Source organism: Pseudophryne corroboree, chromosome 7 (genome assembly GCF_028390025.1).
Source record: "Pseudophryne corroboree isolate aPseCor3 chromosome 7, aPseCor3.hap2, whole genome shotgun sequence".
NCBI classification, from domain to species: domain Eukaryota; kingdom Metazoa; phylum Chordata; class Amphibia; order Anura; family Myobatrachidae; genus Pseudophryne; species Pseudophryne corroboree.
This window is the reverse complement of record NC_086450.1, coordinates 107,250,461-107,268,302: the sequence shown is the minus strand read 5'-3', so window position 1 is coordinate 107,268,302 and position 17,842 is coordinate 107,250,461. Positions and strand designations below refer to the sequence as shown.

Sequence of the window (17,842 nt, the reverse complement as noted above, 5' to 3'; positions counted from 1 at the left end):
ATTTTCGTCAGGACAAAGGGAACAAACACAGTGTCTTACCTTAAATAACATGCATATATCCGGTGGACACCAATCTCTGGAGGCAGGACATCATCCGGCCCGGCCGGTGCATCATCGTAGACATCAGCAGCCTATGCTGAAGCCCTGTGCTTCCCATCACCATGGTAACATATGATACTAAGCATACAATAGAGAACGTCTTACTGTTCTCTATTGTATCCGTAAACACAGACAGACAAGAAAACACCTAACAATCAACAACACAGAGATCTGTGTCTCACAAAGGTCCAAGAAGCATGTCAGCCAAACATAAAGGAAATCAGGCTCAAACATTTTTTGAATATTATCAAAGTATCAAAATGGTAGGATATATATTTACCTCCTGTGGTGTGACTCAAGTTGCTAAACATCTCTGTTGTCCATGGGAGGAGAATTTGGGAACACAATGCTTTTAGCAATAGAGGCTTGTAATGTCTTATGGGCATTGACTGGTGACACTCCTTATTTAAGTCACTGGAAATCATTTATGACGTGTAACTGTGGAACAATATGGAGGCATTTGTGGAGGAGAAGAAGTTTGGAATGTTTCATGAATTCCATTTGCAGATGAAGAAGGGAGTTTTTACAAGTTATAGATGTGTCCTCATACTCTGTTGACACGCCAGGTCCAGAACATACTTGCCTACCTGACCCTCTCCATGAGGGAGAAAATGCTCTGTTCCTGGACTTTCCTGGTAATGTATGATTGCCATCACCTGTGGTGAGCTAGTTAATTGATAAGAAAGGCGTTTCACCACAGGTGATGGCAATCATACATTACCAGGAAAGTCCAGGAACAGAGCATTTTCTCCCTCATGGAGAGGGTCAGGTAGGCAAGTATGTTCCAGGATGACTTGGTCTTTTTTGTTCAAAATGTGCATCTTATTTGCATTAATTCAGCGCTTTATCGGCATGGTCTCAACAAGAATATCTTGAAAATTGCTCTGATGTACTGTAGCATCTGTTATTGCTACAAACAGCGGTGATTAGATATGTTATTTGACAGGGCTAAATTATGAAATATGATAAATACATACCTCCCAACATGACCCTCTCCAGGAGGGACAGAATGCTCTGCTCCTGGACTTCCCTCTTAAGTTATGATTGCCCTCACCTGTGCTGAAACACCTTTCTTATCCATTAACGTGTTCAAAACAGGTGCCGGCAGTCATAAATTAAGAGAAAAGTCCAGAAGCAGAGCATTTTGTCCCTCCTGGAGAGGGTAATGTTGGGAGGTATGTAAATATACGTACCCCGATGTTACAACATTACAGTAGTGTTACCATACGCATACAGGGGTCAGGTTGCTAGGGTCCAAAATGTTTTCTGTTCCCTTTGTATTTGGATGTGACCCATGCAACTGAGAGCAGGTGCAACAGCTTTTTGCAGCAGAGCTCGTTGTCAAATTAATCTGTGTTTGATCATAACAAGCTGAAGCCTAAATCAAGAGTTGACAATAATTAAATGTTTCAATGCCTATTACCATGTGTATTCTCTGCATAATCAGTAAATACAAGATTGCTGGTCCTTGCATTAAATCAACTGAACAAGTACAAAGCAAAATAAATAGAGTGAAAATCAAACATTGCAGAGTAATTATACACCATGGCGGAAAGTATGACAGATAATAACCTGGAATGTTTTCTGATTAAAGTCCAGGTAGCGCTGCACACTCTCAAATTACTACGTAGAGTTATACCAAGCGAATCCTTAAAGTAACTGTCTAATACCCCTTTCACACCACACAAATAACCCGGTATCGACCCGGCGGGACCCGGGTCATCGTGCAGTGTGAAAGGGGCATAGCCGAAATCGCGGGTCGTCTGACCCGGCAATTCATCCCGGGAATAAAGCAGTGTTATACCCAGGTTGAATACCGGGTCAGTGGCTGTGTAAACGGGCTCCCGGGTCGATGTGTCCCGGGACCCGTTTACTACAGCAGGGAGAGGCGGCATGGAGATGAGCTCATCTCCCAGCGCCGCCTTCACCTCCGCCCCCGCCGCCGGCTCCGTCCCCCGCTGCTATGGCAACCCGCCGTGTCGGGGAAGCCTGCAGCAGCGGCCAATACCGGATCCCACCTGGGAAGGACCCGTTTCCAATTCCCGGTGGGATCCGGCATTGGCAGTGTGAAAGGGGTATAACACTCCCTCTGTTAGCAGTATAGTGTTACCAGGATAGTACTGGAAACCCAGCCATGCGTACAGGACCATCAGGGCCATGTACAGCCAGAGCCATTAGTAGACATTTTGGTGCCCTGTTCCAGAAAAAGGATTGGTACCGCCCCCCCCCCCCCCCAATATTTGAAATCGGGATAGCGCGCCGCACACCAAAAGTAAAGCATCACGACTTCATGGAAAAGGGGTGTGGCCACAGAATAGTACCAATTCACTTCACACCGCACAGTAGTACTTCTTATACGCTTTACACCACATAGTAATACCCCTTATACACGTTACACCATACAGTAGTTCCCATATACACATTATACCACACAGTATACACCATATACACATTACACCGCTCAGTAGTACTCCTCATACATGTTACACCGTTCAGTAGTACCCCTTATACATGTTACACCCCACAGTAGCACCCCTTATACACTTTACACCGCACAGCAGAGTTGCTTATACACATTACACCAGACATTAATAACCCTTATACATGTTACACTGCACATTAGCACCCCTTATATACTTTACACCGCACAGTAGAGCTGCTTATACACATTACACCACACATTAATAACCCTTATACGTGTTACACCTCTTATACACGTTACACTGGACAGTAGAGCCACTTATACATGTTACACCACACAGTAGCACCCCTTATACACATTACACCACATAGTAGAGCTGCTTATACACGTTACACCACACACTAATAACCCTTATACATGTTGCACCGCACAGTAGTACCCCTTATGGGATCGGTATGTGATTCCGGCAGACGGGATGCTGGTGGTCACAATACAGAAGCTGGTATCTCGATGGTCAAGATACTGACAGGGGCGAGGTAAGTATTCAAACCCCCTAACCCTCCCTTACCACAGCCTAACCCTAACTTCCCACCATTAGTGCATAACCCTAACCTTCCCCTTAGTGACTAAACCTAACAACCTCCTTTCCACAGCCTAAACCTACCATCCCGGTGGTGCCTAACCCTAACTCCCCCTCCTCGCAGCTTAACCATAATTTTTACCTCGCAACCTAACGCTGACCCTCCCGGCTGTATTAACTTTCAGGATTCTGGCTGTTGGGATTTCTAGAGGGGGTTTCCAAATGTTTCTCTCACTCTGTGGAACATTGGATCAAGTGCAGGTGTCTGGGGGAGTAGCAGAAGAAACTAGTAATGACTCTGGACAATAATGTAAACATTGGTCTTTTTATACACTGAATACTATATGGAATACAGAATTAATATTTAGCGCTACAGATGGTCTATGGTATAGGCTGTGTCAAACATATTTAAATAATATAAATAAGTGGTTAGGAAACCCCCCCTATGTTTGCCTATGGTTCCAACAGGGGAGCCGGGAGGGGGCGGAGCACATGTGCGGGCAGCTCTGCTGTAATGAATGTATGTATATATGTATGTATACATTACAGCTGGCAGCGGCAGCTGGCGGTGGGTGGATGCGATTGTGGGTGCTAGCGGGGTCTCTTACGGTGGATGCAGGTATGCACCCACAGGATATATGCGTCGCATATATGCTGTGCGGTGAGCACACTTGGCCCCACCCTAATTATGGCCCTGTGTACAGTCATACTGTATATGCCATAATCAGTAGCTCATTTTTATGATTTCTGTATTACCACCAGCAGTGGTGCAGAGAGGGGGGAAACTACATTTTACCCGGGCCCGATCCTGTTGGAGGGGCCTGGGGGTTCTTGCTGCCCATCCCGCTGCCCGCCGCCCTCCATTGTAGATATCGCCAGCACTTCGGTGTGGTGTAAAGTTCGAATTCCTTACAAGGAAAAGCAATACCTCGTTACACTAGAGTTATAGCTGCTGCGGCCGCTAAACATAAGTAAATGACCTCTGAGATATGTATGCACGTTGCGTATACATGCTGTCACGCTGTGCGCACAATGCAGCGACACGTGTGGCTGAATACACCTTATTCCCCAAACAAGAATGGAATGCGACACCAGTAGTTAAATGTTATGTTGTGGTCCAAAGCATCAACAATAGTTACTCAAAAGATACAGGTAAAAGATACAACAATATTACAGAGAAGAGCTACAACCAATAGTACATACGTTTGTTCACGAGCGCTCCCGGATCCAGGACTCAGTCAGTCTTAGCAAGATGACCTTCATAGAATAGCCTGAACCTGGCCCGGAGGACTCTCTTTTATACAATGGGTCCAAATACAGTACTATGGGAAATGTAAGCTCTTCCATAGGTCAAGGGGCAGGTCATTTACAGTACATGAGGGGTCATAGGTTGGTTTGAATGAGTGGGCGATGCTTGGTCCAGGTGTGCTTGCAGGTCTCCGCCACCGGGTTCCTGCCGAATATCAAGAGTACAGTATTTACAGTATTTGTGAATATTACAATTCTGCGCATATCTATGCGCAGAAACATGCGATACACTGCACATAACAACCGGAATGTAGAGCTCAAAATACTGCACATCTGGATACCTTGCTCTGTCCCCTCACATCCTGTAAAGCTGGATAACTCTATTGTTCTACCCTTTGAGTAAATGTAACTTGCTGGCAATGTGTGTGGAGACTATGTGTAAATTGTGCACTATATGAATTGAATATTGAATATGTCTTTGTAGCTTTTCTGTGTGAATGCGTATGCTACCGTAAATACTCATACCACGCACTAATAAGCAAGGCTCGTGAACCAGTGTACGTAGCGTGCGTGTATGCGTACGCACAGCAATTACGTGCACGCACAGAGGCCACTCTGTGTGGTGTTTGCACGTGGTGTGTGTAATATTTTCGACTTCGACAGTTCACCCTTTGACAGTAAACAATAACTGTCATAAATTACCAACAAAATATTTCAAAACACATAACAGGTGACCTAGACACATGTACAGTATGTATTTATTTCACAAATCAGACACTGACTATGGTTGGGGAAAACAGGGAGGAGGACGAGACATCCTCTATATGCACTCGGCAGTCAAGGGACCACTGGTTGGGTGTGGGACAACATTCAACCTATAGAGTATGCTGGCACAGTGCTATAGCCTAAGATGTCTGATTTGAACGAACGTTGCATATATACATGTACCTATGTCTTTGCACACTGATGTCCGGCTTCGGTAGACGATTTGCTGGGTAGAGGGAGAGAGGAACACAAAAAGATGGTGAAAGAAACAGGCCATGAAATTCATTCACATTCCTATCACAGCACTGTCTCTATCGTCAGATCGTATACCAGATCTGCCGCTTTTACAGCGCACCCGCTCCTTAGACTCATCAAATTTGTATTATGCCTTTTTTGCTGTGTCCGAATTCGAACACATCTAAATATCAGGCCGATAATTATGACAACACCCAGGATACAGAGGAGAAACTTTCCCACATTTGCAATCACACCTTGTGCCCATTCTCCTAACCCAGAGAACCACTTCAGTAGGTTCAACCATGAGGCCCATCCAGTCAATTCATTACCCACAGCCGCTAAAGTGTGATTGTGTTTCCTTCTAAACTCCCATTTTAACTGCAAGATCTCGTCCATCTTTTGATCAATGATCTCCGTTGGGTCCTCAGTACTGTTCGTAATATACGTGCAGCACTTCACACCATATTGAGTCGCCAAAGTAACGCAATACCCACCTGTCACGGCCGTGACGTAATTTAAGACTATCCTGTGTTGTACCAGTTCCTTCTTGTAGGCCTGTAGTTCCCTACCTGTATACCTGAAGGTGTCGTCATACATCTTAGTGATATTATCTATCAAGTTCGCTAGCGCATGGATGTACCTATAATTTATGATTCCTCTGGCAGTATGGGTGATATCTAATGCAAGAAGAATCTGAATCCCGGTGGATTCATGGATCAAATTAGAGGCTGCGAGCTCTCTCCTGTCGATGAGGTGTCTCTTGAAAATGTGTTCGTAGTGGGTGTGAGTATAAGGAGGCGGTGCGCTGCGGTGAATGTCTTTCATTTTGTCATGTGCAGTGGTCATGACTTCTGGTAGTACTCTACCTATGTAACACAACCCTTCAGAGCTCGGAGTAAGCCACTTATACGCCTTCTTTCCACATATGAAATAAGCGTCATCTGGGAGAACATAGGGGACAAAATGCATCATTATCATGTCACAAATAATCCTTACAAAGAAACCTGTCCCCAGTTTTTCCATCTGCTTGACACAAGTATCTGGCTGGATGATATGCGCACAATATCCCTGTGACACTTTTCCAGCCCACATGGTTTTGTTCCCATGTGTATACTTGTATCGGAAGTACCTCCCACTTGCGGCTATACCACGTACAAGTTCAGAGTTGATGGGTTCTTTGTTTGCTCTGTGTGAGAAGGTCATTGTCTGATTGTTCCAAGTCACTTCCCAATTTCCTGGTCTCCGGAAATTGGTTATGTTGAAACATAGTAGTGATCTATCTACGTGGTACTGGTGGAGCTTTAGGCTAGGGGGTCTAGATATATTGTATTTTCTGTCCACCGGTCTCCCCCCATGCAATTCGAGTACCTCATTTACTGTTAATGGGTATGGCACTAATCCCAATTTACTCTGTCCTTGAGGTACTTGTGAGCACACCCAGCATTCTGTTTGGTTTAAGACCGTACCCACTAATGAGTGATAGTCACTCAAAGGATGTCCATCAATATTGATATTATTGTTTGATTGACATCTCGGGATGCACCCATCTTCGACTATGTTATCGCAGTACTTACATATGCAGTATTCATCAGACAACAACCCTTCACATTGCCTCCGAGCTCCGTGACTACCAGATCTCTTACTTATACCAGCTTTGACCAAAGTGATGGACTGATCCTGGGGTCCTACAAATTCATCCTCTCCATCAGAACCCATTCCAGATCCTTGCTCGACTTCTCGGGGGCCCTTGTAAAAACAAATTGTCTGGTCAAAAATAGAATCACAAGAAAAATCCGGAATACAGTCTCTTGATGTGGATCCATTTCGGCAGGGAAAAAGGGGAGGGAAAAAAATGAGAGGTGTTTGGAGAGAGAGTTTTTTTTAAGACAACAGTCCTTGATTTTTCTTTTCAACACGCTCAGGTGCAGTTTCAACAGTCCTGCCTTTCAGCTTTCCCGGAACAGATTCTCCAGTGATATCAGGTTTTCTTCATCTTTCTCTTTCTCACGAGTTTTCTCCGGGTTATCGACCTTCTTGCAGTGGGATGAGTGGACCCAAGTCTCTCTTTCGGCAACCTTCAGTGCTGTCGTGCTGGTCAACAAAACTTGATACGGTCCTTCCCACCTGTCTATTAGGCAACCTGAGCGTAGAAAATTTAGAATTATCACATAGTCCCCAGGATCAATTTCATGACAATTACTGTTTGGTAGGCCAGGAATCGCCAGCTTCAAATTCCTTTGCTGGTTTCTCAGTTGCTGGCTCATCCTAACCAAGTATTGCACAGTCATTTCATTATTGCATTTCAGATCATCCTGGGGATCTATCATTACATGGGGCTGCCGTCCAAAAAGAATTTCAAAGGGTGATAGGTTAAGTGGTGACCTGGGAGTGGTTCTGATGTTGTACAACACTAGTAGCAGTGTCTCCGGCCACAACAGTCCAGTTTCAGCCATCACTTTGCTCAGCTTGTTCTTAAAAGTGCTATGCATTCTCTCCACCTACGCACTGGCCTGTGGCCGGTAGGGAGTATGTAGCTTACTATTAATGCCCATAAGTTTGCACATGACTTGAAAGACTTCACCTGTAAAATGGGTACCCCTATCACTCTCAATGATTTTTGGAATACCATATCTACACACAAATTCCTGCACAATTTTCTTTTCAGTAAACAGAGCAGTATTTGTGGCGACAGGAAATGCCTCTACCCAGTTTGAGAAGACATCAGTGCATACCAGTACATATTTCAAATTCCTACAGGGTGGTAGCTGTATGTCGATTTGTATTACCTGGAGGAGGGATATGGGATGGCTCTGTCGATATTGTCTTACCAATATTCTTCCTCAAGCAAGTAAGACATGTCATTGCTTTCTTGCTTGCCTGAGAAGAGAACCCTGGTGCACTCCAGTAAGCTCTTACCAATTTACACATATCTTCCTTGCCCAGATGAGTCAGATCATGTGCCACTTCAGCTAGGCTTGGGAGATACCCCCTGGGAGCCACTGGCATACCTTGTTCATCTCTCCAGAGTCCTGAGGACTCCTGACCATATCCCTTCACCTTCCTATCAATGACTGGCAGCTGGTGCACCGCAACCCAAAGCTGCCTATGGAACAATGCGTGTCCGTGGCCATGGCTCCAGTGTGACAGATTCCTAATAGCCTGGGTTGATCGCTCCTCTTCTTACAAGGGAACCCTAAGTGCCTTACGGATATCTCAGGTGAGATAGATTCCTCCCATGTTCCTTTCCTCTTTTAATGGGTTCCTGGATGGTTATCTGTATTGGGATAGGTAAGCAAATGCTTCCTGTCTGGTCCTCTCTCCATTGTATCCTGTGTCTCTAGCTGAATGTTTTATTGCATTATATGTATGCGTTCAAATATGACAAGGTAATTTCAACCTTCTCCATAGGCACCTATGCCTTGTAAAGCTATTTAATTGCTTTGGTATCTATCAAATAATGAGTGCTATATTTTACTTTTACAGTTTCTTTATTTATGTGTTTAGAATGTATTTACCATTCACTGTTTCAAATTCTAGCCTGTTGATTAGGATTGCTGTTGTCACTGACCCCCGGAGACCCCCTCGCTGCGCTGTTTTTCTTGGTCTCAGTAGTGCGCCTCACCTCCGTGCTCCCAAGTGGCGGTAGTGTGTTAATTGTCCATCCTCCAGTTTTATTTTGTGTTTATTTTCTCTGAGTTTGATTCTTATTATGCACTGTGTGTCTTTTGACTTACCCATGCCCTTCCCTCCTCCCTCTTTGCCTTGAGTTGTCCCCAGTTCTAGAAGATTTTATACATTTATCCTCAGCTCAGGTTTCACCCCAACGTAGAGTGGATGATAGCAGCTGATACTTGAGATACGACCATTAAGCTGGTCTTGCTTAATGAGAATGGCCTGAAGTTCTTCGAGACCTTAATGTGCTTAATGTGAAAAGGTCTAGAGTTCTTCGAGACCTGTTTTCCGCTAAGGCAGATGTAGCATTCCTCCAAGAAACCCATTTCAAGTCTGATGCTGATCCTACCCTATAAAACTATAATTACCCAGTTTCCTTATATAATAACAATAGTAATTCCTTAGGATTTGCTATTTTTCTTTCTAAATGCCTCCCATTTCAGGATGTGACATCCATAGCTCTGGAGAAGTGCAAGTTGTTTGGCCAGCTTTATACATTTATAAATCTTTATGTTCCTAATTAGACTCAACCTGCCTTCTTCTCCGCAGTCCTGGATTGGATTGCTCTGCTGATATAGGGCATTCTTGTAGTAGGTTGTGACTTGAATTTGTCCCTTCAGCAGGAAGTTGACATTTCAGGGACCCCAGCTAGATATTCACTGGCTCCTGATAGCAGGGTGAGGCACATTCTCCAGGACCACCAGCTGGTTAACATGTGATGACTTCAGCATCCGGGGGAAAGGAATTATACCGACTATTTACGGCCCCATGACACGTATTCCAGGTTGGACTATTTTTTACTCCCACATAGATTTTTACATTTAATTCAGCACACCTACATAGGCCTAATCACTTGGTCAGACATTGCCCCCGTTTCTCTGACCCTGGCAACCTCTTGTCCCCCACTTACCCATGCTGTAACTTTCAATTGGCTGAGGCGATTACTGATTATTTTTCTACTAATGAGATGCCTGAGGTCTCTAGGGTAACAGTGTGAGAGGCTCACAAATGCGTGCTCCATGGGAAACTCATCCAGTGAGGCTCTATGTTGAAGCGTGAAAAAACAGGTAGAAAACTTGTTTTGCTCCAGTGGATGAGAGTCCTGGAGTAAACGCATATGTCTTCTCCTTCGCATTAAGTCCTATCTGATCTGATTGAGACAAGGTCTGCTTTTAATTTATTCAGCGATACTAATAAAATCTGCAGACTTAGTAGGAACCATTTTTTTTTTCAGTGGGGTAATAAGCCAGGTAAGCTGTTGTTAAGAGCTTTGTGTTCTCAGAGAGCCACTTTATATATTCAAACGGTAAGGGATTCGGAGGGAGTACGACACACTTTCACACGGGATAGAGCCAACACATTTTACACCAAGTTCTATAATCTCCAGGATCCTTTGTCGCCTGAGGTTATGTCTTCTCTGGAACTTGTGGTGCAGAACCTTTGTGACGCTGGGCTTCCCAGGTTGTCAGAAGACGACAGTGTCTGGTCCTTTCTCCCTCCCAGAGCTTCAGATTGCACTTAAAGACATGCCTTTTGGAAAAAGTCTGGACCTAGATGGCTTCACCATCTCATATTATATAAACTCTTTAAGGATTCTCTTTTACCAATATGCTAGCGGCCTTTAATGTGAATGCATTTAGCATCCGGCTGTAAGGATGCTTGCGGTAATGTGACCGACGCCGGAATCCCAAAACCACTCAGGACACCGATGTTGAATCACCAACAGCCGACATCCCAAAGGTAAGTATCGAGGTATGGGTTATGGTTAGGGCCTGGGGGAAGGGCTAGTGTTGGACACTAGGAGGGGTAAGCCTTAGCCACCGCCTCCCTTGGTTTAGCCATAGCTGACACCCCAGGGGGTTAGCCCTAGCCACCACACCTTAATGGTTATGGTTAAACTATGTCACAGAGGGGGGTAGAAATACTTACCTCCTCCGATGTCAGGGTGTTCAATGTTGTGATGCAGCAGTTGGTAATGTATTCCCTTTAATGAAAACAAAATAAAAGAGCGATTGTAATGTAAAACGCTAATACAGGTTGAGTATCCCATATCCAAATATTCCGAAATACGGAATATTCCGAAATACGGACTTTTTTAAGTGAGAGTGAGATAGTGAAATCTTTGTTTTTTGATGGCTCAATGTACACAAACATTGTTTAATACACAAAGTTATTACAAATATTGTATTAAATGACCTTCAGGCTGTGTTTATAAGGTGTATATGAAACATAGATGAGTTGTGTGAATGTACACACACTTTGTTTAATGCACAAAGTTATAAAAAATATTGGTTAAAATGACCTTCAGGATAAGGTGTATATGTAACATAAATGCATTCTGTGCTTAGATTTAGGTCCCATCACTATGATATCTCATTATGGTATGCAATTATTCCAAAATACGGAAAAATCCCATATCCAAAATACCTCTGGTCCCAAGCATTTTGGATAAGGGATACTCAACCTGTATCTGTGGATAAAAAAGTTAGTAAAAAATCTTTAACAGCACTTTTGTGCATAATTAAGAGAGTCTATTGGAGTTCCAATTTGGTGGGTTCCTATTGTAACCAGCGGTGAAAGCAGCACTTTGATAACAACAATGATAAGATGCTAGATAGCTTTCCCTACCGCTGCCTACCACTGGTGCTTTTCCGCTCTTTGTCTCTGGCTAGTTCCCTCCAGTGTCTGTCTGCTTGTTTGCCCATCTACGCTGTGCAGATGACGTCACCACTCAGGATCTCCGGTCTCAGCGCCCTTTAATGCTGTAACCAATAAGTGTAGATGCTCTCCTCAATCTTGGGGAACTAATATTACAGTCATCTCTAATGCAGGTAAAGACCTGGCCTAGTGTGCTACCGTCCGATATCTATATCTCTTCTTAATACAGGTGTTAAGCTGTACACAAAACTGATTGCCAACAGACTTACTGTAAGTTTCTGCTCCCCAACTTAATACACTCAGATCAGGTGGGTTTTGTGCCTGGGAGGGAGGCACAAGATATTACTACTTAAGCTATAGACCTGATACATCTAGCTTCTGTAGGCTGTGTCCCAGTGGTGTTGTTATGCACTGATGCCGAGAAGTCATTTGACAGGCTCAGCTGGGTATTTCTGGAAAGGGTTTTGAGACACCTAGGTCTTGGTCTTATTGGCCTTCACTGTATACTGGCACTTTATCAATTCCCCATGGCACAGATTAGAATAAATGGAGCTCTCTCAGAACCTGTTTTGATCAATAATGTTATTTGGCAGTGGAGCCCCCTTTTATCTTTATATTTTGTATGAAGTCCATGGCCAGTTCCATTAGACTCAACCCAAACATTTCTGGCCTCAAAGTGGGTGACGTTGACTATAAACTCGCCTTGTCTACGGATAATTTATTGGCTGTCCTGTCTAACCCAGCTGTCTCAATCTGTAACCTGATGGTTAGGTTCCAGAAATTTAGTTCTCTTTTTTAATTTTAAGATCAATTTTTCTAAGTCTCTAGCAGTGGATGTGTCAGCTTCACCTCACTCCTCTGAGGGGCTCAAGTAGACCTTTCCCTTTACCTGGCAACCTACTAGTCTCAAATAACTTGACATTACTTTGCATACTGACCTCTCCCATCTCTTTGGTGATAACGGTTACTCCTTACACTTCGCTCTTAACTCAGAGACTGGGATACTAAATGGCTCTCGTGGCTTGATAGGCTTAGTGTAGTTAAAATAAATGTACTTAATAGGGTTATATATATTCTCCAAACTTTTCCTATACATATCCCCAATTCTTGGTTTCAAGATTTGCATAATGTAATTAGAGATTTTGTTGTGGGGAATAAGCAGGGCTTAAAGTGGTCCTGGAGAGGTGGGGGAACTCACCTCGCCCGCAACACCGTAGAAAGGGGTGTGGCCTCACAAGGAAGGGGCGTGGCCACATAAAGTACCACCAATTCAAATAATGCTTCACATTTCCCGCCCCACATACTAGTGCCCTTTACACACACAATGTCCACAATAGCGGAGTCCCCCTTTTACACAGTACGGCAGACAGAGCCCCCTTTTACACAGTACGGCAGACAGAGCCCCCTTTTACACAGTACGGCAGACAGAGCCCCCTTTTACACAGTACGGCAGACAGAGCCCCATTTTACACAGTACGGCAGACAGAGCCCCATTTTACACAGTACGGCAGACAGAGCTCCATTTTACACAGTACGGCAAGTAGAGCCCCCTCCAAGGGCAAACGCAGGATTTTATGAGGGGGTTTTCCAGATAGATATACGTATATATATATAGGCACTCAGAGTTTTGAAAAAGTGCAAAAACAGACAAAAAGAGTGAGAGAGAGAGAGAGAGAGAGAGAATTAAAATATCACCAGCAGCAGCAGAAAGACTGGGCACCCAGAGCTGTGATATGTAGCAGCAGTTACCTGGAGGTCTTCATGTGGAGGGCGAGTTGTCTCTCCTGCCAGACGCCATGGGGTGTGCCACGGTTAGGGCCTCGGACTGTAATGCACAATCACAGACAGCGCTCCGGTGGATGTGGGGAGAGCATTACAGGCCGCGGGTCACTAAGCCTAGGGGTGGGGTCAGGGCCGGTGCTAGGGTGTTCAGCGCCCCCCTGCAAACTACAAATTTGCGCCCTCCCACACCGAAAAAAGGAGTTTGGTCTTACACGGAAGGGGCACAGCCACACAATATTACCCCCATTTCAAATTACGCCACAGTAACACAATCTTATTCACATAACACTGCACGTAGTAGTGCTTTTTTTTAATACAAAATCCCCCCTGTAGTAGTGCTGCTTACACAAAATCCCACCCTGTAGTAATGGTGCTTACACAAAATGCCCCCTTAGTAGTGCCGTTTACACAAAATTCCGCCTGTGGTAGTGCCGCTTATACAAAATTCCGCCTGTGATAGTGCCACCCTTTTCGGGTCTTCCTTCCTGGCCTGCACAGTGCACACTCTGGCTCTGCACTATACAGTCAGGGATGGAGAGAGGAAGCTGAAAGCTGTCGGCGCCGCTGCCTGTCACAGTGTGACAGGTGCAGCAGTCGGCAGCAGCAGGCAGTGGCGGATCTAGACTTTACTTTTAGGGGCACCGGTTTAAGAATCCTGACTCTTCCCTCTACTCATAGCTCTCCTCCCAATTAGTTCTGCCCTCCCGTTTTCAACAAATATTAAAAAAAAAAACACATTAAAAAATATAGATTTTTTTTTTTTTTTTTTTAAACATCATTACCAGATGTGCAGCACTGGCACAATCCCTCTGGGTACTTTAGGAGTCACTGCTACTTACTTTGGGTGGTTGGAGCAGCACCCTTGGCTCCTCAGACTGACAGTGTGGTGTTAATGTGACATCATAACCAAGGACCGCACTCACAAAAATGTAACACGGACATGGCAGACCAGCTGCTGGCTGCTTCTCCTTCATGACGGTGTCCGATGCTCCTATCGGAGGCAAAAAAAAACACTGGTTGAAATGATGGCACTCATGCAGTGCCCCAGGCACCCCTAAACATTAAGTGCTGGATGCCGGCCAATTTGGACGTTTTTTAAAGGGGAAATCATTTACAAGGCAAAACCATGCCTTTGTAAATGACTGCTCCTTCAAAAAAAAGTCTAAGTTCGGCTGGCATCACGCACGACTGGCAAACTTGGACTCAATAACATCGCGCCCAATATATGACAGTAGTGTCATAAACCTCTAGGCCATGTATACCCACACTTTAGCCGGACACACATGGGTTAAGGTTTTTATGGGGAGTGATTTTGATTTGGTTTCTGAGTAAATTAGGGGGTGTTTCTTTGTACTTTTATCATTTTTTTTATAAGCTGGGGCTCTCTCTTTTCATATGGATGTTGGACAGGGTACTGTCTTATTAGTGAGCATATCAGTGTTGTTATCTGTCATGTTCTTTCTTTATTTTACTTTATTATTCTCCTTTCCTCTACTGCCATCTCTCTTCTGTACTTTAGCTACCCTGTCCTGTTTTTTTCTCTTTCCTCTTTATTTTCTTTCTTTAATCAATGCAAAGACCCCATATGTTTGCCTTATCCACATGTTACCTGTCAGGTGGTGGGGTGTCCTCCAATGATCAGACTGCAGGTATCTCTGGTCAGGCTGGGGCTGTCATCCGTCGCAGGTGCTCGTCGGAGCAGGCTGTCTTGTATTCCCTTGGCCGTTACACGTTTTCTGGGGCCTTTGCTCGGGTTGCGGGGGTTTCAGGGCCTTTTCTCCATGCTGTGGGCGGCCATGTGCGTCCCCGGGATAGGACTGTGATCAAGGGCCTGTCTGGTTTTCCTGTCAGGCGTCAGGTCCTGGCCACTGGGGCAGGCAGGGCCACGTGGGTGCGCTTACCGAGCAGTTGCTAGGCACCAGTGAGGGAAGCAGCCACACGTCTGAGGATCTCCTGGAGCAGCCACGCATCTGAGATCACATGGCTGCGGATCCCGGACAAGTGCCGGTGGGTCGGGCAGCCCCATAAGTTTGGCGGTCAGTAGGATAAGGTGGAAGTAGTGCCGGGGAGCAGCAACATTGGAGTGCTGTAGAACAATGCTAGGTCGCCTAGGCAGGAGACACTACCAGCAGGGGGGACAGGCGGCGCATCAGCAGGGATACAGGACATCTAGAGCGCCTCTCCTTCCTGGCGCCTACCTGCACTGAGCGGGTAGCGCCGGGCCTGGGTGGGGTGGACTTTAAGTTGCTGCGCTGGCAGGGAGATGTGGAGTGGGCAAGGACATTACTTCCCGCCGCGCAGCCTCACAGTAAACTCCGGCTGCGGGGGGGATCGGGCATTACAGTCCGCGGCTCACACTCCGGAGGCTGCAGCAGCGGCGGAGGGGGGGGGGGAGAGGGCACTTTGAATCTGGCGCCGACTGTGCGCCATTCACGGCTCCTGGACCGCCAGCTAATGAGAAGCTGCCACTTGGCAGCTTCTCATTGGCTGGCGGTCTGCTAGCCGTGATTGGCTCACGGCAGATTTTAAAGAAACCTTCCCTTCTTCTGATTGGTGCTGCAGCCGGTCCGCGAGCCATGATTGGCTGGCGGCCGCTGCCACCTTTACAATGGAACAGGGACATGATGCTGTGGCCGGGCGGAGGCGGAACTGGTTCCGCCTGCAATTAGAGGTGACGGAACGCAGTTCCGCCCCGTTCCGGCCCACTTTAACCACTGGGAATAAGAGACCACAGTTTCAGCATGCTATCCATTCTTGGCGAAGACAATTGGCACACTTCTCAGTTTATTATGATGCTGTCATATTGGGTAAGGTACTGGAGTAGTCCCAGACAACTGATATTAAACAGTAGGTTCATTTAGAGAAAAAAAGTATGCCCAACCATATTGCGCAGTACTCTTGGCAGTTCAGGTTTCCTGTTGTCTCCTGCCCTACCATTGGCACCACTCTGGCCCACTGTAACAGATTACAGAAGATCTCCTGCATGTCCTTCAAATTTTCTCCCCTGACCCCTCTGTTTGATAACCCTGGTTTTTTACCCGGGAGTCACTAGTTCTGCTTTTGCTACATGGATGCAACACGGGGTGTAGTGGTCCGGCCAGCTGGTGAATGGGGGAGTGTGTCTTCCTTTCCTGTAGTCTAAATGGGTCCTTTCCTCGTTTGAGATTTGGGGATATTTACAACTTGAAAACATGGTCTTGGCCCTTTACGTTCGGTGCATTTTTTCTTGAAGGGTTATGAACTCCTCATTGAACATACTGTATGTACTCTGTTCTCCCTAAATATGCCAGTGATTGGGGTTGTGACGCTCAGATTGATTTTGCAGATGACGAATGGACAAGGATCTTTCAGAATACATTTTTTTAGTTTGTGTAGTTATTCTGTGATCGAAATACAATTCAAAATCTTATCAGAAGGACATAGATATCTCGTTACTCTTGCTAGGATGTTTCCTGGGGTGCCAGACACATACCAGTAAGAAAATCCCAGACGGTACACCGCATCGCCGGGCCGCCACCTTGCAGACACCGGGTGTTGGAGAGAGGAGAGCGCAGCACAGTCACCTGTGTCCAGCAGTGGTGGCGGCGGCGTGCACTGAGGCGGTTCATGAGCCAATCAGAGCTCGCGGACCGGCAGACAACCAGGAGCCGCCGCGAGCCCTGGTTGGCTCGCGGACCGGTACCAGTTCTAATATGCAGGAGACCAGACTGAGGGCAGGAGAGGAGCAGGAGGAGCGTGTACTGCGCTCTCCTCTCCCCAGCAGCAGAAGACAGTGCCAGCCCGCAGCAGCAGCAATGGTGAGTTGCACTGCTGGGGCATATCTGGCACTCTGGGGACATATCTGGCACTCTGGGGGCATGTTTATCTGGCACTGTGGGGGCATGTGTATCTGTCACTGTGGAGACATGTGTATCTGGCACTGTGGGGTCATATCTGGCACTGTAGGGTCATATCTGGCACTGTGGGGCATAGCTGGCACTGTGGGGGCATAGCTGGCACTGTGGGGGCATGTGTGTCTGGCACTGTGGGAACATATCTGGCACTGTGGGGGCATATGTGTATCTGGCACTGTGGGGGCATATCTGGCACTGTGGGGGCATGTGTATCTGGGACTGTGGGGGCATATCTGGCACTGTGGGGCATATCTGGCACTCTGGGGGCATATGTGTATCTGGTACTGTGGAGGCATGTGTATCTGGCACTGTGGTGGCATATGTGTATCTGGCGCAATGGGGGCATATCTGGCACAGTGAGGGCATATGTGTGTCTGATACTGGGGCAATGTGTATCTGACACTCTGGGGCAATATGTATCTGGCACTGTGGGGGCATATATGGCACTACTGGGGCATTTGTGTATCTGTCACAATGAGGCATTTG

At 46.0% G+C, this 17,842-nt stretch overlaps 1 long non-coding RNA gene across 1 annotated transcript; it reads right to left on the bottom strand.

Annotated features, from left to right (window-relative positions):
• Positions 1 to 3,412: 3,412 nt before the first annotated feature.
• LOC134943431 (uncharacterized) lies at positions 3,413 to 11,012 on the bottom strand. The gene is made up of 3 exons (XR_010181527.1): positions 10,953 to 11,012; positions 5,298 to 5,340; positions 3,413 to 4,554 (listed from the first exon to the last, which is right to left on the bottom strand). It is a non-coding gene; the product is annotated as an uncharacterized LOC134943431 (long non-coding RNA).
• Positions 11,013 to 17,842: the final 6,830 nt, after the last annotated feature.